The sequence below is a fragment of the Miscanthus floridulus genome, chromosome 4 (genome assembly GCF_019320115.1).
Source record: "Miscanthus floridulus cultivar M001 chromosome 4, ASM1932011v1, whole genome shotgun sequence".
Taxonomy (NCBI): domain Eukaryota; kingdom Viridiplantae; phylum Streptophyta; class Magnoliopsida; order Poales; family Poaceae; genus Miscanthus; species Miscanthus floridulus.
Window position 1 is genome coordinate 19,372,925 of NC_089583.1, and position 23,320 is coordinate 19,396,244.

At 44.1% G+C, this 23,320-nt stretch overlaps 1 pseudogene; it reads left to right on the forward strand.

Annotated features, from left to right (window-relative positions):
• The first annotated feature begins 1,108 nt into the window (after nt 1–1,108).
• On the forward strand, nt 1,109–23,320 carry LOC136548188 (uncharacterized; annotated as a pseudogene).

The following is a 23,320-nucleotide window of genomic DNA, read 5'->3' on the forward strand; positions in this document are numbered from 1 at the left end:
CCGCAGTAGTGCCGAGCACTGCAGGAGTTATGATGAGCTGTCCAGAAGTAGTGTCGAGCATGACAACCAGGGTGCCGAGCATTCTAGGTGCTGTGCTGAGCACTCCGGTGGAACAGGAAACTCTATCGATGCCGATCGAGTTTGCCTCACCTCTAAGTGACATCACTGAGTTCGTGGATGCCTTCCACGATGGTGAGGAGGTGCGGTTCCATAGGCTAGACGACATTGTCGGTGGCACAGAACCCTTAGGACTGGCTGGTCGGCTGCTCAATGACGTAGAGCTACTGCTCGTCAATACAGAGAAACCACCCACGTTTGTGCTGGCCGAGCGGAACGGAAACTGGCGACGGGCGATGCTGGAGGAGATGAAGGTGATCGAGGAAAACGAGACATGGCAGCTTGTCGATCCACCTCCAGGATGCCGTCCGATCAGCCTGAAGTGGGTGTACAAGGTCAAGCGGGACGAGCTTGACACCATTGTCAAGCACAAGGCGCGCATCATCGCCCGAGGCTTTTTTCAGCGTGAGGGCATAGACTTTGAGGAGGTCTTTGCGCCTGTAGTATGCATAGAGTCGGTCCATTTGCTACTAGCCTTGGCAGCAGCAAAGGACTGGCGCGTCCATCACTTGGATGTTAAATCGGCCTTCCTCAACGGTGAGCTGGTGGAGACGGTCTTCGTCAGGCAACCTCTAGGATTCGCCGTCAAGGGAGAGGAGCATAGGGTGCTCCGACTGCACAAGGCGCTCTATGGGCTGTGGCAGACCCCACGAGCATAGAACGCCAAGCTTTACACCACGCTGGGCTAGCTTGGATTTCAGCAATGCGCAACCGAGCACGTGCTCTACACGTGGCAACGGGGAGAGGAGGAGCTCGTCGTCGACGTGTTGTGGACGACTTGATCGTTATCGGCGTGCGCACGGAGGACATCAACGGCTTCAAGCGTGAGATGGTGGCTTGTTTTTGAATAAGTGATCTCGACGCACTCTCCTACTACCTCGGCATCGAGGTAAGACAGGGGAAGGAGGAACTCACGCTCGGTCAAAGCACGTATGCCTCGAAGCTATTGGAGCGGAGCGGCATGGCTGAGTGCAAACCATGCGTGACTCCGATGGAGGAGTGGCTGAAGCTGACGAAGGCCAGCACCGCGGCGAAGGTGGATGCAACACTCTACCAGAGCAACATCGACGGTCTGCGCTACCCAGTCCACACGAGGCCAGACATTGCATTCGCCGTGGGCTACGTCAGTCGCTTCATGGAGGATCCCAGAGAGGATCACTGGGCTGCAGTAAAGTGGCTATTGCGCTACGTCAAGGGGACAGTGGATCAAGGGATCATCTTTCCCAAGACCGGCGGGAGTAGGTTGCAGCTCACTGTGTTCAGTGATGCAGACATGGTGGGGGACATCGACGGACGACAGAGCACCTTTGGCGTGCTCGTCTTTCTCGGGGCGGCCCCAATTTCATGGTTGTCGCTGAAACAGAAGGTGGTGGCGCTATCTACGTATGAGGCAGAGTACGTAGCGGCGGCCATAGCGGCGTGCCAAGTTGTGTTGCTACACCGGCTGTTGGGCGAGCTAACCGGAGTGCAAGCTCACCCACCAGCACTGATGGTGGACAACCAGCCCGCCCTCGCGCCCTCGCGAAGAATCCGGTTCTGTATGACCGGAGCAAACACATCAACGTGAAGTTCCACTTCCTTAGGGACTGTGTTGATGGAGGACAGATCGTCATCGAGTTCGTCGAAACTGGTCGGCAACTCGCGGACATCCTCACCAAGCCGCTTGGACGTCTTCGACTCACGGAGCTGAAGGAGATGATCGGCATGGAGGGGATACAAGGGATAACATTAGGTTTAGTGGAAGAATTGTTAGAATAAACTACTGCTTTCTTGTGTGAACACACAACAAAGAGAAGGCGTGCCGAAAAGGCCTCCTGCTGTGGTACTGTAGCCGCTACAGAGGCAGGCGCCGAATGGCTCACCTGCCAGACTATAGCCACATGCAGGGACAGGCGCAGAAGTCAGTCCTGCTGTGTTATCTAGTTACTGTTGCAGCATGTGCGTTGTACTGGAATTAAATGGATAGAGTTGTATAAATAGACATACACGGCAACTCAGTAAAGAGAGCTCAGATTTGCCATCTCCTATATAGGGTTTCGGCAACGCTGGTATCTTGTACTGTGTGTATGCTCTGTTCTCCCTCTTCTTCAACCTCTAGCCATAGTGTGTGGGGACGGACAACGCTTGTTCGTAGTCGGCTTAGCTAGTAGGTGCTTGGCAACACTAGCGGATGCTCGGTAAGACTGGTGAATGGTTCACTCACCTGAACCAATGATCCTGTGGGCTAATAGAGTTCGTGTACCCAGTTTTTTTCAGGGAACTTTTGATTCTGGCTAGGAAATCTCTGTGTTGTATTTTATCTTTGGACCTTATTCTGTTGTTATTTTTATGAGAGTAACATTTTGTCCCTATGATTTAGAGAATGCCGCTTTTTTCCCCATTACCCTTGTCTGATGCGATTGCATTGCGATGCGATGCGATTACCTGAGTGCCAGTGGAACTGCAACGACAGCTACGCCTATTATCCCTTTCCTTCTCAAGCTGTGAGCGAGAGGAAGATAACGAATCTGTGTGAGAGGATCAAAAGGCAGGAATAAAGTGACTAATAGTGTATGCATTTTACAACCTCATCCTTGCCGGGTACTCTCAGAATCAGATTCCCGAATTCAATGATCAGCATTAACTGTTTTGGCAAACCATTCCAAGACAGTACTGGTTTCGTTCCAAATTATAAAACATTTTAACTTTTCTAGATATGTTGTATTTGCTATGCACATAGGTATACACTATGGCCCCATTCGCTTGCATGAAAAAAGAAGTCAAAACACTGTAGCGACTGTTGTGTGTGAGAGAAATACTGTAGCGGTTGGTTGATGAATAGTGTCGCTGTGAGGAGAAACCAGCCGGCTGGTCTGGAAACCAGACCAGCGAATGGCTCCTATGTCTAGATATATAATAAAAGCAATGTATCTAGAAAAGCCAACACGTCTTATAATTTACAACAGATTTAGTATCTAATAAGGATTGGTGAAAATATTCGTGATATATACTAGTGTGCATTTTCCGGCCTCATCCTTGCTGGGCACTTTCAGAATCAGATTTCGGGATTCAATGATCAGCATAAACTCAGTTTCAACAAGAAATTAAGCAGGAATTTAACGGAACCAGTTCATAGTAAAAACTCAGAGTTCGGAAAAGGTTCCTGTGTTCCAAATAGGACTACTGTTTTTGTCGGTAAGGCTTGCACTGAGAATAATGTGGATCGAATATGGCTTCTTTAGTACGGAAGTACTAGTGCTTTACATGGTGTTTGGTTTAAGGAATGTGTTAGTCCATCCTCATTTTTTTTTATTTGGTTTGTGAAATAAGATGGGTTCATCTATCGTCATTTTATTTCTCACAAGCTAATAATTAATACTCCCTCCGTTCCTTAATATAAGCCATATAGATTTTTAAAGAAAATTCCAAAATATAGGTACGTATTAGCTCCCACGTCAATTAGTTTGGAAACCTTCCCACCGTACATAGCACATGCCCCAACCAATCCATTAGATTTAGGAAGCAATCTGATTGGGAGAGAGAAGATGGCCTGATTTTTCTTTTTTTTTCCTCGGTCTCACATCCTTCCCCAAGCCGTGCGTTAATATTGGTGCTAAAAACTATATGGCTTGTATTAAGGAATGGAGGGAGTACTAATTTGAGGAATGGACTTACCATACATCACCATATCTAGAATTGAGTCATCGTCAATAAAAGATACTCGGCAGTCCACCAAGAAGTATGCGGAGTCGTAGTTGAACGGGCGTAGTTGCTTGGTGCAATCGAACAGCTTGTTTGATGCCTCTGAAGATCATCTCGGCGGTCATGTCGGCGTTGGAGAGCTTGTCACGAGATGGGATGAATAGACAGTGCTCGGCTTGGTTGGGGCTGCATGATGCACACGTACGTATATACGTGCACATGCATGTGCCCTTGTAGATCCGTGATTGCATATTTGCATGCATGCAGATCCGTACAGCGCATGCAAGCTGCATATCTTGGTTACTTCAATTAGCTTTGCATGACATCCGCAGATCGTAGGTCAGCTTTTCCTGGTTTGCTTGTTGTTGATTGGGTCTTGATATTGCACGCGGCTCTCGTTGATTAGCCTGCATGGTAGGTGCATACGTGCTTTCTATCTTGATTAGCTTGGTGCTGCGTGGTGTCGTTGCCGATGGCATCTGTGCCTCTCAGCCTATCGGCGATCGGCTCAGCAGGCACGGAGGTGAAGGCACGATTGATCGGGAGACAGAAATCATGTCACCAAATCGGGATCGCATGGGAACGCCCTGATGGGGCCTGATGAGTGGTGCATGTAGTTTGCATCGAGGAGTTGTACGCCCAGGTAGGGGTGTGCTTGCTTGCCGATCCCATCTGCCAGGACGGCTTGCGCGGGAAGCACGGCGAGTCCCATTGTAGGTCGTAGTCGCTGTTGCCGAAGGATGTCGCCACGACGCGCGTCGACATCGAGGATGCCGTCGCAGCCGGATGAGTTGCCACGAACGACGTTGCTATTGAGGTACGCCATCTGGTTCGTCATGGGATCAGCATACACACCCTACCTGGCGCGCCAACTATCGACAAAAAATACTTGGCAGTCCACCGAGGGGTATGCCCACAATGATAAATTGTTTGGTAGAGTTGCACCATCTGGTTCGTCATGAGATCAGCATGCACACCCCTACCTGGTGCGCCAACTGTCAACAAAAGATACTCGGCAATCCACCGAAGGGTTGCCCACGATGGTAGATTGTTTAGTAGAGGTACACGTGATCAGGAACTAGATGGTAACAGAGACACAAGACACAAGATTTATACAGGTTCAGGCCATCAATGTGACGTAAAACCCTACGTCCTGTGCTCTGTTGGTTTGTATTGCTAGAATACGAGATGAGATGTGGGATGTGTGATGCCGACTAGGGGATACTTGTCTCTCCTTATATACTCTGGAGGGGTAGGGTTACAAGGAAAGTATTCTAGTCGGTTATATGGTAGGATTACAATATCTATATTATCTGATCAGATCTTCTAGATGCCTTGCGGTGTATGTCGAGCAGTACCATACGCCGCAAGTCTTGAATCTTATAGGCTGGACCGTCCTTGACCGTGCGGCCCATATCCTTTGCCGTGGGTACCTGGGTTATACCCCTACAGTCATTCGTCAGCCTAAACACCCTGTCTATTAGTTTCTGATAAGACCATATTAAAACGCTGCAATCCCAAATGTTACTCCAATCTAATAGTTGATTGTTTTTGTGGCTTGAAAGTTTCGTGATAAGTGCCTCCTTGCCATCTTTATCAGCTACTCATCAGCTGAGATCAGACACTTAGGGCCAGTACAACTCCCAATGTAACAATTTATCCCAAACATTTAAGCTTCCAATCGATATATGCTTTTCATATAAACACTACCCTAGACCACATCATTGTTGGTTCAAAACCCCTGTCACTGTAGGAATTTGAACCAGTAGTACCAAATCGACAATGCTGTGCTGGTGCTATCACTGCTAGTTCTAGAACCGGCAGTGATAAGGTTTCTAGAAAACCCAAAAAATGGTCTGAAAAAATAGCAAATAAAATTTAATAGTAGGAGAGACCCCACTGGGCAGCCACACTCACGTCCAGACACATTTCATGCAATTTTTCGCACGAAAAGCATGCACTTCGCGGCTAGCAGCACTCTAACCCACGATCTCAGGCTTCACGTGTTCGCCCCCTAACCACTCCAACCCACGATCAGATCTGCTGGCGCAGGCGCAGGCGTAGGCACAGGCGTAATCGGCGCAGTAGAGTTATGCGCCGGCTCGATGATCTCCCCATCACCGTTGTCGTTGATGAACCAGGAGATTGACCCAACCGTGAAGGTTTGGCCAGGCTTCAGGGAGAACGGAGAGCTCGAAAATCGTACCATCTTGTTCGCCATGAAACAGCACGCACACCTCTACCTGGCGCGCCAACTGTCGACAAAAGATGCTCGACAGTCCTTCGAGGGGTATCCCACGAAGGTAGATTGATCGGTAGAGGTACGCATAATCAAGAACAAGAAGTCAACAGAGACACAAGAGCTAGACAGGTTCGGGCCATCAACACGACGTAATACCCTACTCCTGTGGTCTGTTGGTTTGTATTGGCTATCGTATGATATTGCGTGTCATCAGATGCCTTAGGTTAAGCCTAGGATGCGTATAGGGATGTATGAGGTACCGTCTAGAGGACCCCTGCCCCTCCTTATATGCTACAGATGGATAAGGTTGCAAGAAAAGTATCATATTTGGTATTATACAGTAAATTACATCTTCTTGTAGCCTTGCGGTGCACGCCGACTAGTGCCGAGCACCGCATGCCTTGATCTTGTGGGCTCGACCACCTCTAATGGTGTGGCCCATGTCTTGTCTTATGGATACTGGGGGTCATATCCCCCACACTTCCTTTTCACGGTACATGAGTACCAAGAGCGTTTCAACGCGCTATTGTGCCACACGCCCAACTTGTCGCCGATTCATAAGCCCGATCAATTTGTCGATGGCCTTCCGGAGCACATTAGGATCAAGGTCGAACTTCGCGATTGACGTGACCTCCAGACAACAATGCACCTCACAAAACCGTAAGCGTGCCACGTTGAGGTGACCCCACTAGCACCTGCACAGAGCCTAGCTCGGCCTCCTTAGCTCTTGGCCTTGGCGCTACCCCCTACGGTGCGCGCGACCGCAGACACCCTAGGCGCACCAGCAACACCCGCCCATGCGCTATAGACGCCCCTTCTGCTTGTGGCCCTGCCCATGGCGCGTGGTCGTTCCACCATCTCACCCGGCTGAGCTGGTCGAGCGCCACCGGTAGGGGCTCTACTACAACTGCATTAGCAGTATGTCTAGAGACACAAGTGCCAGCGGTTGTTCTTCCTTGATGTCACTGACTATCTAAACGATGATGCTACCGATGACACCAAAGTTGTGGCGGCCGACGAGGAGGCATCTGATGCACCGGTCGTCTCCCTCCCACATGATCGCCAACATCCGCATGGAGGATGTCATGCGCCTCCACATCTACATCCACAACCACTGACTCCTTGCACTCCCGGACACCGGCTCGACACATAACCTAAGTACATAATATAAATATTGAAGCTTAAATGAGATAGATATGCAAACTCCCGTCACTAACTCTAGTACTTTTACCAATGTATCGAGAAGCTTATGCTTCTCCTAGTCCTTGTGGGAGCCTCTCACAAGTATGCCCTTGCAAGGGACAAGCTCCCGGTTGGGTAACTCCTTAGATAGCCCCAGACCTTCCCCATGTGCAAGTGGGTCTCCAAGATGGCGTCTCCTAGATCGCTCCGCGCCGTCTTCACTATTGAGCTTCTAGCCAAAACACCATGGGTCTGGTTCCCTCCAGTACACCTGTGGCCGCCACACCAAAAACGTTGTTGGTGTGATCTCCCAAGACTACAAGCCCCTCCGAGTATAACAACAGTACGTGCAATCACCGAGTGAGCAAGAGGTATCCAAACCTCAATAACACTAGGCCTAAACCTAAAGCAAGCACTTTCTGCACTGGTCTAACTAGTCTAAACACTTTGCAAAGCACCTACATTAATCATTGAGTGATTTCACTAAACACTATGGTGGCAAGAGCACAAGAGTGGAGCCTCAACTCCCTTGGTATGTTCTAGAACTCCTACATTCCTCAAATGGCTGGCCAAGGGGGAATTTGTAGACCCCAACACCAAAACTAATTGTTTGGTAATGTGCAGCTCATTCTGCATAGATATTGGAAATTTTGATCCCCTAATCGAAAATTTTGATGATTGCCATGCAAACAAGCCATTTGAATTTGACCATTAGTCAGTCGTCCGTTGTGTATCAAAAGTTCCATTCACGTCGTTGGAAATTTTGATGTCTTGTTTTTAGCCCACAGATTGTTAAATTTTGGGCATAACTTTTAGCTCCAAACTCCGATTTTTATGATATCGGACTTTTTTGAAAGCTAATGAAGATTTTTACATCTTTAAACTGACATCATATCAATTCAAGTAGATCTAGAATCATGAGACAACACCATTTCATCCATCTCTTTGTTTTAGCTTCAATTTTGTTTGAGTCTTTGCGTCCGGGCTCCTATTTCTTGGTGTCTTAGACTTCTAGCGTGTCTTGTAGGTTTTCAACATAACTTCTAATGTCTTGCTTGAGGTGTTGCTCACTTCAATCTCCATGTTTCCTAAGTCCAAGCCAACCTTGCATTCATTTTAACTTTTCTTGTATACTAGCAAATAATATTAGTTCAAATGGTCATGTTGTTCATCAAACACCAAAATCACATAAATGGCCCATGATGGGTGCCATTTTCCTTACACCCGAAAACCTGCAGAATGACCTACTTGACCAAAATCATCGGCTTGCCATACAAAAAAAATATGTGGTCTTACGAGCTGATGACACCGGTATTGGTCTACTAGGTAAAAACAAGCTTTTAACCGATAAGGTTCTTAAGATCAACATTATGTTTCATGGTAAACAACCTTTCTATCAATTTTAATTCATGATCTATTGTTGATTCATGCACTTGTTCAAAGGTAATTAGAGAAGATGGGGTCACTCACAAGTGGTATTACCTTGGGTTCAGCAGTGGTTGAAGGACCAACTAGGTTGACAACCTTGAATTGCTTAGCCACATTACCTCCTCGCTGATCCATCGAGCAACTTGCTAGAGCAACTTGTAGGTTAACAACATTATTCTCCTCTACTAGGTTGCAGAGTCCCCAAGCGCTGCCAATTGCCCAACCTAGTCACCGGAGAGAGATTTCCAGTGCCTAGAGGATTGTCCCTAGAGCACGCCCTGCGGAAGCTCACGACTTCTTCAATCATAAGGTTTCTGTTGCATTCGGGCAGGTTGCCTCGACGGGGGAGTTCAAGTTGCTTCGTGTGATTGATAAGGCCTTTGAAGAAGTCCCCAGTGAACAGCTATGTGAGGTCTTCGCACACGGTGGCAGTAGGGGTGCTTGCTGGAGAGGGAAGAAGGCCGCTCAGGATCATGTTCATATGAGCCCTATTAGCATAGTGGCTATTGATGGAGTTGTGTATTTTCTCTTGGACGAGCATGTGAGCAACCAGGATGTTCGACCAAAAGGCATTGCATCCTTTGACCTGCTGACAGAAGAGTGGAGGGCAATTCTCCGAGGACCTATATCCATCCTTGCTAAAAATAGATATGGCAATCTTTCTCCGGCTGCCCTTAATGGATCCTTAGTTTTGGTCCATTGTAGGCCATATGTTTCAATGGACATGTGGTTTCTGATGGACTTTGAAAAGGGCTTGTGGGTCAAACAACATACTGTCGAAGTCAATTTGAGTGCACATCCTTTCGTGATACTGAAGAATGGGAGTATCATTACGTCAGAATACCCCATCAGTGCCGGTTCAAAATACCCCATCACTGTTGGATTTTGAACAGACACAACCATACCGGTAGTGATGAGGGTAAGCTATCATTGTCGGTTCCTACAAACTAGCAGTGTTCTTCAACTTCACTGCCGGTTCTTTACACAACCGACAGTGTTCATTACCACCAACACTGCCGGTTCATAAGATCACCCAGTAAAGTTCAGTTCTACCAACACTGTCGGTTTGTGTTCAACCGATAGTGTTGTCGTAAGAATCACTGCCGGTTTGTAGGAACCGACAGTTATGGCTCAGCCAACGCTGTCGGTTTGTGGTTGGAGCTGGCAGTGCCATCACTGCCGGTTTTGTTGCTAACCGACAGTGATGTTTTACGACAACACTGGCGGTTCTCTGCTAACCGGCGTGATGTCATGTTCGTATTTTATTGTTTTATAATTGATTTTAATTTATATTTTTCGTGGAATCAGGTTTCGCTTTATATACACTACGTAGACGACAGGTCCATCAATATTAAACATTACAAATGTTACTGTTACAATTCAAATGTTCTTATCCAGATCTCCATCCCTCAAAATAAAAAAAAAAAGAAATATTCTCGGACTTCTTACAATAATCTAGCAAGCCACTCTGGGCCATACTGGTCCTTGTACTTCACGGATTGTGCAATGGAAAATACTCCATCTTTTTCCAATACCTTGACTAAGACAAATTTTGCCAGCTCCAATTGCAGTGCGACGATCTCCATATCTAGCAGCCTTTCATAGTTATATTTCTTGCGTTGTCGTTCAAAAAAGATGATATCCAAAGAGGAACAGTAAATTATTTTGTTGAATTATTAACAGACATAAATGAAATGGGGGTTATACACACCAACTTATCGGCTTCTTCCAATTTCCCGCCGATGTAGCGAAGCATTGCCCACATTACATAAAACATGCATTCATTGTTTCCCGCCGGCTATGATAGGTACTTTCCCTCCATTTCAACAACCTTGAATGGGACCGGCGTCCCACTGATATGTCTTCTTCGGACACTGAGCAATATTAAAAGGAGAAACATTAGAAAGCGATATGTGTGATTAGAAAATAATATGTTATTAGGATCGCTTACTAATTCAGCACTGCCACCCGTTCATCCAGATGATGAAATGGTTTTTTCTTCGAGTCTCACACCTCGAGCAGATTTTTGGCAAGATTAACACAAATGAAAACAAAATGGTTGCTGCAATCACATAATCCTAATTATCGAATAATCTTAACAAAAAAAGAAGCATAAAATTAAAAGCCGAGAACACATACTCGCAGTTGTAGGCTAGAAGTATGTGTGTTTTCTTCTTCATCGTGAATTCATCGAAAACAGCAATCAATCTCTGTTTCATGTCTTCCACATCATATCTATGGAGGCCTAGACATGTCCTCTCATTGACTTGCAAGGGGTCCAAGAAGCCTATGTAATCTCATTTGCTTTTTAGAATGCAAAATTTTGCTATACACCTACATAAAATCATGGGAAGTGCTCAAAAGTTAACAATTTGTGTCTTGAGAGAGTAGTTAATTGTAATATCGTGCGTGTAGGGTACTTACATCATCCACAGCGTTAACATTTGAACATCGAGAGAGCATTTCTGGTATAGCTGGAACAAGCACTCCCACTCGACATCGAACTTCTCTTCTTCAGGATAATGGAAACATGTGGCGAACGGATAATAACCTCAAAACCAAAGTTGTCCATCTCTATTGCTTGAGCCATGTAATATTCATGAAACTGGCGCATATATGTTGTCAGATTTTTATACTCATGATTGGGAACCAAAAGATTGCTCCTTTCATACTTCATTGTCGGTGTTTCCGTCCCTTGTACATCATAATAGATGTTCGCAGCCTCTTTCATGGTTAATCCTAGGTTGTCTTCGACGTACTTCTATATGTTCCTTAAATCTTTATTATGTATTTCTTTGTCTCTTGTTGTAGCATATTTATTCTGTGTTTGCCTTTTGAATTCGGACTTCAACAAAAATGAAGGCAGTGAGGCACAGAGATTGAAGAAACTAACACAAACTTCCTTCGAGATGTGTGTTGTAAATTTTTCTTTCATCAAGGTGATAACGCTACCACTGAACGACCTTTTTCTTTTCTGTTGGTCCACTTTGGGAGCATTAGCGACCGAATCCAAGGACCTTTTCTACGACTACGAGGATGTCCCTGATCTTGTTTTGGGCTGAGGTGGAGGAGGAGGACGATGAGAATTCTATTTTCCCAGTGTTGATGTAGATGGAGGAGGAGTAGTCTCCTTTCTCGAGGCTGATGAAGATGGAGTCGGACGAGGAGGAATAGAAGGAGACATCTATCTTCTCAAGGGTGATGGCTCTGGATGAGGAGGGGAGTGATCTGTGTTGAGAGATGGTGAGTGATCATTGTGGGTGGGCGAAGACTCACAGTCGTCCTCATCATCAGAGGATAATTGATGGCTAAGCTTAATGAAGCGCTTGCGCCAGGCCACTTGAAAGCCCTTGTTTTGACCAAGTTTTGGCATGTCTTCAACTACAGGGTACTCAATGGGTATCTTGTTATACTTCTTATCAAGTATTTTGTCAATGGTGATGCGAGCATACCCCTGTCGAATTGGGCGGCCATTAATTGTCCTGTCTCCCGTAGGCCAGGCCTAGCCGAGCGCCACCTTGTCCTTTGTCCATTCCTGATGGATGTACAACTTGACATTGATGGGTTCAGTGATGCCGTCCACCGGATGAGGCACACTCACCTCTTCTTTATTGAGCGGGGTCGATCTGTAGCTGTTGTGACCCCTAAACTATGGGCTAAAGGCAGTAGGAGTAGGGTTTTATGGTACTCCTGACCCCTTGGACAACAAAATTTGCTTGACTCACGCTTCAACAGTCGCCTCAATCCGTGCTTCCATTCTATCTTTCATCTCTTTTAGTCGCCTTAAATACTCTGCCTCATGTTCTGCTCTACCCCTCTAGTGGCTCCGGTAAATGTTAGATTCTTGGGGGAATGTTAGTTTCCAAGGAACAACACCAGTTCCTCTAGTGCGACCAGGGTGCTCCTTGGTTTCGAGTGCTTGGATGAGCATGTCTTTCTTCCTATTAGAAGTGCGAGTCCCTTGTCTCACCTCCTCAGTTACCTGGGAGATCCTCTGGATGAGTTCGCTCATGGGTTGATTTGTGGAGCTAAAGCTCCCGTCCTCGACGTGCCGTATATTCCTCTCCATACAGTATAATACCGATCTAGGCTCTCAATCAGTGGTCTCAACATAAATGCCTTCCTCAGCAAGGCGATCCATCTTTTGAAGTTCTGCTTTAAATTTTGGCATCTATTTGGCGTAGCCACGAGAGCCGAGATGATGAGCATTCGTCGCTTTCTATGAGTTCTCCTTATTCATCCTGCTCAGTGCTAAGTACTCCTCGGATAACCTATATTCCTTGAAATCCTGCCAGAAGTCCTTCTGCTTGCTAAACTATCCACCATCAAAATCTGGCTCTGTATTTTGGAGGACAAAATTCTTGTATAATGTCCCCTTGAAATTCTAGAAGCATGTTCCCATGATTTCTTTTGCTTTTTTCTTGACTAACTCCCTATCATACTCAGTTGGGAAAGTGAAATACTCTGGGATCTTGATATCCCATATGTGATCCTTCTCACTTTTGGTAACCCTCCACAGGTCATCATCTTTCCCAATCCACTTCCTGTACCTAATCGGGATAAAGTCCCTAACAAGTAACCCGAGCATAGTCTTGTATTTGGTCAAAGCTATAGACGGTGAGAGTGGATCCCCGAATTCATCGAACTCAGTAATGTGCCAGTGTGCATTCCTACCAATAGGAATCTTTGACATGTCTCGCTTGGATCTGGCCTTCCTGCTACCCGAACCATCTGGCTCCTCGGTCGACGGAGGCTCCTGCTAGAGACACCAAGTAAGCTATGACCCTCTCAATTGATTAGCGTGCGTGGCTACATAGTGAAAGGTCCTAATATGGCTAGAGGGGGGTGAATAGCCTATTTAAAAATCTACAAATTAACTAGAGCAATTTGATTAGTATGACAAATAGCGTAATGCAAACTTGCTCTAGCTCTACAAGGGTTGCAAGCCACCTATCCAACAATTCTAGTTGCAATGAATACTTAGGCACACAAACTAGCTATGTAATTACTCACTAAGAGCTCTCAACCTTGCTACTCTAAAGAGCTCAACTAGATGAATGTAAATAATAAAGCAAGCTCTCAATTCTAATTACACTAAAGAGCTTGTATCAACTAGTTTGCAAGAATGTAAATGAGTGAGTAGAGTGATTATACCGACGTGTAGGGGATGAACCAATCACAAGATGAATATATAGCCAATCACCGGGAGAATGACAAAGAAGAGAGACAATCGATTTTCTCCCGAGGTTCACGTGCTTGCCAACACGCTACGTCCCCGTTGTGTCGACCAACACTTGGTGGTTTGGCGGCTAAGAGGTGTTTCACAAACCTCGTCCACACGATTGGACACCGCAAGAACCGACCCACAAGTGAGGTAACTCAATGACACGAGCAATTTACTAGAGTTACCTTTCGGCGCTCCACCGGGGAAGGTACAACTCCCCTCACAATCACCGAAGGCGGCCATGAACAATCACCAACTCGTGCCGATCCTTCACCGCTGCTCCAACCATCTAGGTGGTGGCAACCACCAAGAGAAACAAGCGAAATCCACAGCGCAACACGAATACCAAGTGCCTCTAGATGCAATCACTCAAGCAATGCACTTGGATTCTCTCCCAATCTCACAATGATGATGGATCAATGATGGAGATGAGTGGGAGGGCTTTGGCTAAGCTCACAAGGTTGTTATGTCAATGAAAATGTGCAAGAGTTACCCCATGAGCCGGCCATGGGGCTATAAATAGAGCCCCCATCAAATAGAGCCGTTGTACCCCTTCACTGGGCAAAACACGCTCTGACCGGACACTTCGGTCATACCGACCGGACGCTGGCCCTCAGCGTCCGGTCGCCCGATGGACGCCACGCGTCACCAGCTTTAAACGCTGGTCGTCAGATTTCAACGGCTACGAAGCTGACCGGACGCTCCGGTCAAAACTGACCGGACGCTGAAGCCCCAATGTCCGGTCGTTTCCAGTAAGCTCCCCGAGGCATGTTTTTTCGACCGGACGCATCTGGTCCACCTTGACCGGACGCAGACCAGCGTCTGGTGCTCAACCCTAGCGACTGTGCCGTCTGACAGCTCGACCGGACGCAGACTTTCAGCGTCCGGTCGCTGAGTGACCCAGCGTCCGGTCAGTAGACCGACGCCAGCATCATTTTGACCAACTCCATTTCAACTCTAACTTCTTCACCCTTGCTCAAATGTGCCAACCACCAAGAATTTTGCATCCGGCGCAATAGAAAATAGACATTTAATTTTCCTGAAAACGCCGAATCCCGCCGAGCTTGCTTGGTGGGAGGGAGAGAGGGACCCAAACCCATCTCAACCCTGCAAACACCTTATGCACATGTGTTAGCATATTTTCACAAATATTATCAAGGGTGTTAGTACTCCACTAGATCCTAAATGCATATGCAATGAGTTAGAGAATCTAGTGGCACTTTGATAACCGCATTCCGATACGAGTTTCACTCCTCTTAATAGTACGGCTATCTATCCTAAATGTGATCACACTCACTAAGTGTCTTGATCACTAAAACAAAATGGCTCCTACATTTTATACCTTTGCCTTGAGCCTTTTGTTTTTCTCTTTCTTCTTTTCCAAGTTCAAGCATTTGATCATCACCATGCTATCACCATTATCATGATCTTCGTCATTGCTTCATCACTTGGAGTAGTGCTACCTATCTCATAATCACTTTGATAAACTAGATTAGCACTTAGGGTTTCATCAATTAACCAAAACCAAACTAGAGCTTTCACATAGTCACATGATACCAAAGTTACCTAGCCATCTTGGTCATTTTGACCCAGATAGAGCAGGCCGGACAAGGTCCATGGCTGCTCGTTCTCACCGTCCTGATTGACACCATAACCGTTTGTCGGATCATGCAGCTCTCTCGTCCCAGCGATATCAGACACTTCTTGTTGCCGATCTGTTCTTCGGCGACGGGGTAACAAGCGACGATGAGTCATGGTTATGACACGATCATGGTTAGTTTTGGCTACGGACAACTACTAATAGCATACGTTCATATATATATATATATATGTGTGTGTGTGTGTGTGTGTGTGTGTGTGTGTGTGTGTGTGTGTGTGTGTGTGTGTGTGTGTGTGTGTGTGTGTGTGTGTGTGTGTGTGTGTGTATTATGTTTTAATGCAAAGTCTAATAATAAGTCCACATACAACAAAGTCAAATAATAGCATATGTTCACCTAGAACAAATTCATTGTTTGATTGACCACATACAACAAAGTCCACCTACTGTTCTACGAAACTAAGCCTACATCAACTTCCAAATAAGAAAAGTAATGAACATAGCCATAAATAAAAGCATGACATCTTTCCAAGACCAAGGAGCAATTCTCCTAATCTTCACATCTCCGGCGGATGGCTTCTCTTCAATATCTAGTGCCAACGGATGGCCATGGTTTGCATTCCTTGGACCATAGTAGGCCGGTTGCCCATGGTTTGCAAGGTAGGCCGGATGACTATAGTAGACCCTCAAAGCTTCAACTTTTGTGTTGTACTTTTTGTGCAAATTTGACTTGAGCATAGGAATCTTCCTAGGTTCGATAAATCCTAGGCATGTGACCAACATGCACTACATACCATGCCATGGTTGCCTATACGTTTAAGTAAATTAGGCATGTGGTAAGTGGTGATGGTAACTCACTGAACAAGAGTTATTATTCAAGTTATATGGCCAAACTAAATCTATTTAATGTTACTCATCCTCCAAGCAATCCAGGTTACATTTCAAATGAAAATTTTGCAGGGCTGCAAAGTCTATTTTACTAAATCACATAATGCACATAAAATACTCACTTTGCAATCATTGATCATGATTCATGAGAGAAAGTAAAACAGCTTATTATGTGCATTGCTTTGCTAGTATTGCCTGTCGCTACTGCAACAGTTGAGAGATGCTTTTCGGGAATGAAGATTGTCAAAACAACTTTGTCTAATCATATGGGTGATCAGCACTTGAGTCATAGACTTATTTGCTATCTAGAGAAAGAAGAAATGAAGAAAGTGACCAATGAGGCCGTGGTTCGGCGTTTCATGACAATTGAAGGAAAAGGGCATAAGTATGACCTCTGATAGGTAATGCAATGCATCTACTATTAATGGAAAATTTTATAGTTTATTTGCTAAATAACTGACTTATCTGTTTTCTTTTCTTTTAGGCTAGTGGGATCTTCATCATGGTCTCTTGGATCACATATTATGCTAAATGGGACATGTTTTGTTCATGATTTTGGGATTCTATCAATGATGACTACACCAAGAGGACGGTCCCATGGCAAATTATAGCTAATGTCAAATTACAACTGATGTCAAATTGTGGGGGCTGTTGCATTTTAAAAACTGGAGTATAGCAGATATTATTTAACTAGATGTACATATATTAGTTCTATAGGTCTAAAATATATATACTCCATCCTCACATCCAAAAACATTGAGCATCGGTGGCACTACAGACTAGACATTCATGATCAAACTATATGCTAGCATTGCAATAAAGTAGCAGTAACATAAATTATGGCAAGTAAATTATCATATCAAACAATAAGTTGTAGTACTTGGTAAATGAAAAGCCTCTACTGATTCAAGTAAGGAGTTGTGGGATATTTTATCAGACACGTAGCGGGCAGTGAGCCACGCACTCACCATGGGGGTAGGAAAGCAGTTGTCTGCACACTCATGAAGGCCTTGGCGGTGGAACGGACAACGCGGTGCTCCGACTTGGCATGGACGGCGTGGTGCTCTGGCTTGGGGTGGTGGACGGCGTGGGGCGGTGCTCCGGCGTGGGGTGGTGGACGACGTGGGGCGGTGCTCCGGCGCGAGGTGGTGCTCTGGCGGCGCGAGGGGAGGGGTTGGCACGGGGTTGAAATGAATTTAGATAATTTCAACCCGCGCCTCTTTTCTTTTATACCAGTAGCTCATCACTGCCGGTTATGCTTGTAAACCGACAGTGATGGGGTACATCACTGCCGGGTCATTCCCCAAACCGGCAGTGATGTGGTGTAGCAGTTAGATGTTAAGTAGAATAACTTTTTATTTTCTTTCGAACTCCTCCTACTGACATAACAGTTAAGACCTCTCAACTTAGCCCCTGAGACCCATGTTCGAGTCTCAGGTGGCCCAAATTTTTTTGTTCTATTTTATAAATTATTAATTTATTTCAGAATTAGCTCATCACTGTCGATTCTACTTATAAACCGATAGTGATGGAGTACATCATTGCCAGGTCATTTCCCAAACCGACAGTGATGTGGTGTAGCAGTTAAGTGTTAAGTTAGATGTTAAGTAGGATAACTTTTTGTTTTCTTTCAAACTCCTTCTACTGGCGCAACGGTTAAGATCCCTCAACTTAGCCCTCGAGACCCGTGTTCGAGTCCCAGACGGCCCAAATTTTTTTGTTCTATTTTATAATTTTTTAAGCGGCCTAAAGGTCAAAAGAAAAAAGTAAATAACTCTTGGCACACATCCTATACTAGCGCAGCGGTTAAGTCTCTGAACTCTACAGCCTGAGACCCACGCTCGAACCTAAGGGCTGACACAATTTTTTTTATTTTTTTATATATCACTACCGGTTTTCAAAATAAACCGATAGTGATAACCAGTATCACTGTCGGTTTATTCTCATCAATGTCAGTTTTTTGAAACCAATAATGATGTTTATATATATTAAAAAAATTCTTTTATATACTGAATAAATAGAAGCATATGTATTCCTATGTCAAAATGGCTTGAAATTTTTTTGGCAAGCTTGTACACCCAAATTAAGACCCCACACAGGATCTTAGGTTTTTCTGATCAGTTTTTTTATTTATTATATTTTTTATGTGCTGAATGAGACAAAAGAGGGTGAATTTCATCTTGGACCTAATAGATTTTTTCATTCACCTCCACAAAATTCTTATCTCTAGGGCACATTAGAGCCTGTGTAAAAGTTTGGCACCATTCCGGATCTTTTCGTGGGTAGACTCAGTTCAACCTATAATTAATCAGTGTCGTCATGCGAAAATTCAATTAAACCTCAGAAAGTAGCAAATCATCTTCGGAAAATCCTAAACTAGGTGTTTCCTTAACACGTGGCACGTGCAAACCTAAGAAAAAGTTTGAGACCAATACACATCGAAATGCGTATGAACCACAGAAACCTTAATAACCTATGTGTATAGTCATGGTTCGATGAAAGGACACATGTACCTCTGTGAAGCATGTATACTCCGCCTATGTCGAAATGACTTGAAATTTTTTTGGCAAGCATGTACACCAAAATTAAGATCCCACACAGGATCTTAGGTTTTTCTGATCAGTTTTCTTATTTATTATATTTTTCTGTGTGCTGAATGAGACAAAAGAGGGTGAATTTTATCTTGGACCTAACAGATTTTTTCATCCACCTCCACAAAATTTTTATCCCTAGGGCACATTAGAGACTGTGTAAAAGTTTGGCACCATTCTGGATCTTTTCGTGGGTAGACTCAGTTCAACCTATAATTAATCGGTGTCGTCGTGCGAAAATTCAATTAAACCTCAGAAAGTAGCAAACCATCTCCAGAAAATCCCAAATTTGGTGTTTCCTTCACACGTGGCACGTGCAAGCCTAAGAAAAAGTTTGAGACAAATACAATATCAGAATGTATATTTCTAGTTGCCCAACAAATATTACACGTATTACATGCATGATAATAATTAAACACACAAAGTCGTATAAATTAAAATTAGAACCCAATTAAACTACAACCTTGAAAACAACCTAATAAACATTAATTACTATCGGAATCATTGTCGGATTTGATCGGGCCACGCACACTAACATACCTCTGTAGCCATATATGGTAATTGATGTCACGGATTATGTATCCGCTTGTATCGATGAAGTCCAATGCCCATATGAGTGCACTCTCTCGTGCCTCACAATATCAAAAAGAATGGTCGACCATAGATATAACTTACTGAATGACCACTGCCCCTTTAGTAATACTTATACAGTACTGGCGTCCTCCTACAGTGAGCTGCCCGAGGATACCATTGTAGAAGTCTCAATCGTATCCGAGTTGCTCCGTAGCTTGATCTAGAACGGCCCACAAGCCACATATAGCATAGGTAAGGTCCTAGAGAGCAATCTACATGCGGAGAAAAAGAAAAAATATAAAAGAATGTTATTACAATAATAAACAACAAATAACAATGACTCAGGTATAAGTGACCATTTTACCACATCCGCACGGTTGTAGCTCGCAAACCATTCGCTTGCTTGCGGGACGGGGATATCACCAGCATTCAAAGCAAGTGCCTTGAAGTGCGAGAAATCACATCATAGCAAACACGTCAAAGTGCCTCTAACCAGATGTGCACGACACTAAATTGGGCGCTTATCACGTCTGGGCTCTGTCTTTTCGTCTTGTGGATATGGTTCCGATGATTTGCACCCCTCAAAGGGATGGAAAAACCAGCTTGTATTAGATGTCGTGTTCTCGACGATGTCCGAGATAAAGAACCAGCTAAGTGTTGTTCACAGCTAATCTATTGGGGATATAGTCAGCGATATATATGTATGCAACAATGATATTAAACTAATTACATTTATTTGTTAGCATCAAAAAACAAAAGATGTTGGAAAATATTTCATACAATAGCTGAAATAGGGAATCGTGGAATGACCACATTAGGAGTGAATGGCTCATCGCCAGGGTGGAAACCTGGTTCTTGTGGTGGGGGGGTCCGTTGTTCATACCACCTGATCGATAAAATACCAAAAAATATGAATATAAAATATATGCACAAAAAATTCTTCTAAGTAAAATATGGTAACATAATTAAATATAGATCGAATGCAAGGAATAAGAATATATATAAATGTAGAATGCAAAGAAACATGAATATAAATATAGATCAAATGAATATAGATAAAATATTAGAGAAGACAACATATCAATACCATTGAAAAATGCAGGAGCCATGACCAAATCACATAGAGAGAGTGGATTTCTTGAGAAGTGAGAGTGAAACGTTAGAAATGAGACTAAGAGTTCGTGGGTGGGTGGGATCGATGTATGTGGCCGGCGGTCTATTTTATATAGGGGGCATGGACATCACTGTCGGTTTTTAAGTAGAACCAACAGTGAAGGTGCATATATGTAAATGATATATTTATTTAGATAGTACAGTGGGAAAGTTTTAACAACAACAATATATTTATTTAGATAGTAATGAAATACATCAAAAAATAACAAAAATATTAGAAATAAATTACAAATACGATAACAAAGACCTTACACTAAAATTTCATATACGATAACAAAGATCTATTTGCGTACAGGTCAATGTTACAATCAATGTGTATCAACATATTATAATATAACCACCTCAGTAGCATTCCTCATCATCACTGGTTCTAGAAACACATCGATGTCATTCCCAAGTTGTCTTGGCCCTTGGATAACTAGTGGCATCTGAATGTACGATCGCTTTATACAGACCCAAGGTGGAAGGTTGTATATACAGAACGTCACTGGCCAGGTGCTATGATTGCTTTTAACCTGGTCGAAAGGATTCATCCCATGTGTGCTCAAAGCAAACCAAAGGTGTCTTACCTCTCCATCGATGTCTTTATAGAATATAATATTGATAGTCCTCCAGTCATGCTCATCGGCGAGGTACCTCATCATTGTATCTTTCTTACGCTCTTCACCATGCCAGTGCAACAGCTTGGCTGACTTTGCACAAGCAAACAACCTATGCACCCGGGGAGCTATAGGGAAATACCAAACGACCTTTACGGGACCTCCTCTAGTCTTGGTACCCTCATCTGACGGCCCTTCCTTGTACCGTGGAGCTTCACACTTGGAGCACTTGTCCAAGTCTTTGTATTTTTCTCCACGGTATAATATGCAATTATTGGAACATGCGTGGATTTTTTCAACCTCGAGGACGATGGGGTAGATCATTTGCTTGGCCAAGTATGTCTTTTCTGGCAACTCGCTTTTTTCTGGGAGCATTTTCCTTATTATACCTAACAACTGATTGAAGCCTTTATCGCTCAATCCGTTTATTGATTTTAACTCTAACAGCATGATGTCAGCTTCCAGTTTGCTCATTGGACAATTCCTATACAATGGTATTTTACCATCTTGTCTTATTTTCTCTAGCTTTTTCAGCTGTCTTTCACTAAGACATCTGGTCTTTACATTACGTAGCAGCTGAGAAATGGCATCGTTATCCTCGATGTCATCAGCTAGCGTGTTCCTAAACACATTATTAACTGTGGCCATAGGTTCCATGTTGACACTGGGTTCCTCGTCACCATCGTGGATGGCTACATCAGGCATGTCCACATCATCATCATTTTCCTTCAGAATATTCACACCAACCTCGCCATGCATAGTCCATATCGTATAATTTGGCATGAACCCCCTGGTAATCAAGTGTGATCGTATAGACTCAATCTGACGAAAGTTCCTTTGATTCTTGCAATCTTTGCATGAGCAGTAGACAGGGTTCCGATTCCTAGAATGGGCTTTGGCATCGATGATAAACTGGCTGACGCCATGCATGTACTGCTTATCCATTCAGGACAGATGAATCCACTCTCGATCCATCTCTACACAAAAAAATACTGAGATAGTAATTACAAAGAAATAATAAGAAATCGAGCTTCATGAACAACAATTGTAGCTCGAAAGTACCGTTTTTGGAAAATATTATTGTACACTAATTATTGAAAAATTAAAATTGGTAGCACCGGCCCTGTAAATTGAAAATCATAGTAAAAAACAATTATTGCACAATATTGAAGAACAACTATATTACTCTACTTCTAAGAACTAATTATAGCATCACATACTAACAATGATGATCTTGACCACCATGGAATAATTAGCTAGGAATTTAAATATGTTCATAGACACCAACCGTTTGGATGATGGATTCACCACAATTTGAGCCTTGCATAAATGTCCAATTGAAAAAGTGCTCTCTAGAATGGAGAAAGAACTAGAATGAGAATCAAGCAATGTAGCCATCAAAACGAACCTAATTAAGAAACAAAATCAAGAGAGTGGATGTTTGTTACTAACCTTAAAGCAAAAAGATCAAGCCATTCTTTAAAATCCAAGCGCTAGTTACATGGTGAAAAGCAGCCGCAACAATGGAGGGAAGGTCCCAAATGCGCGCCTCTGTTCTCGGGATGGAAGATAAGAGGAAGAAGAGGACGGCTGCTGCCTTTTTTTGTTGTAGGCTTATCACCGTCGGTTCTTGGCTAGAACCGACAGTGATAGAGCCCAATCACTGTCGGTTTGTGGCTTGAACCGACAGTGATGAGTGACCGCCAAAACACTACCAGTTCAAGACACAAACCGGCAATGATGTGGTGCTTCACTGTCAGTTTTAGCCCAACCCCAATCATTTTCTTATTTTCGAGCTCATAACCGGCAGTGAAGGTACATCACTGCCGGTTCTCATAAATCCGACAGTGATGTCCAAATCTGGCGTAGTGTATAGTTATAGTTATTTATATTGGATCTCGAGGATCATTGAGGATTTATAATCCAAGGACCAACACTTATACACATGTGGCAGAGATGGTGTCTAGTGATGGAATTGCTTTGTACACGGGAAACCTTTTGAGCATAGCAAATGATGCCACTTAA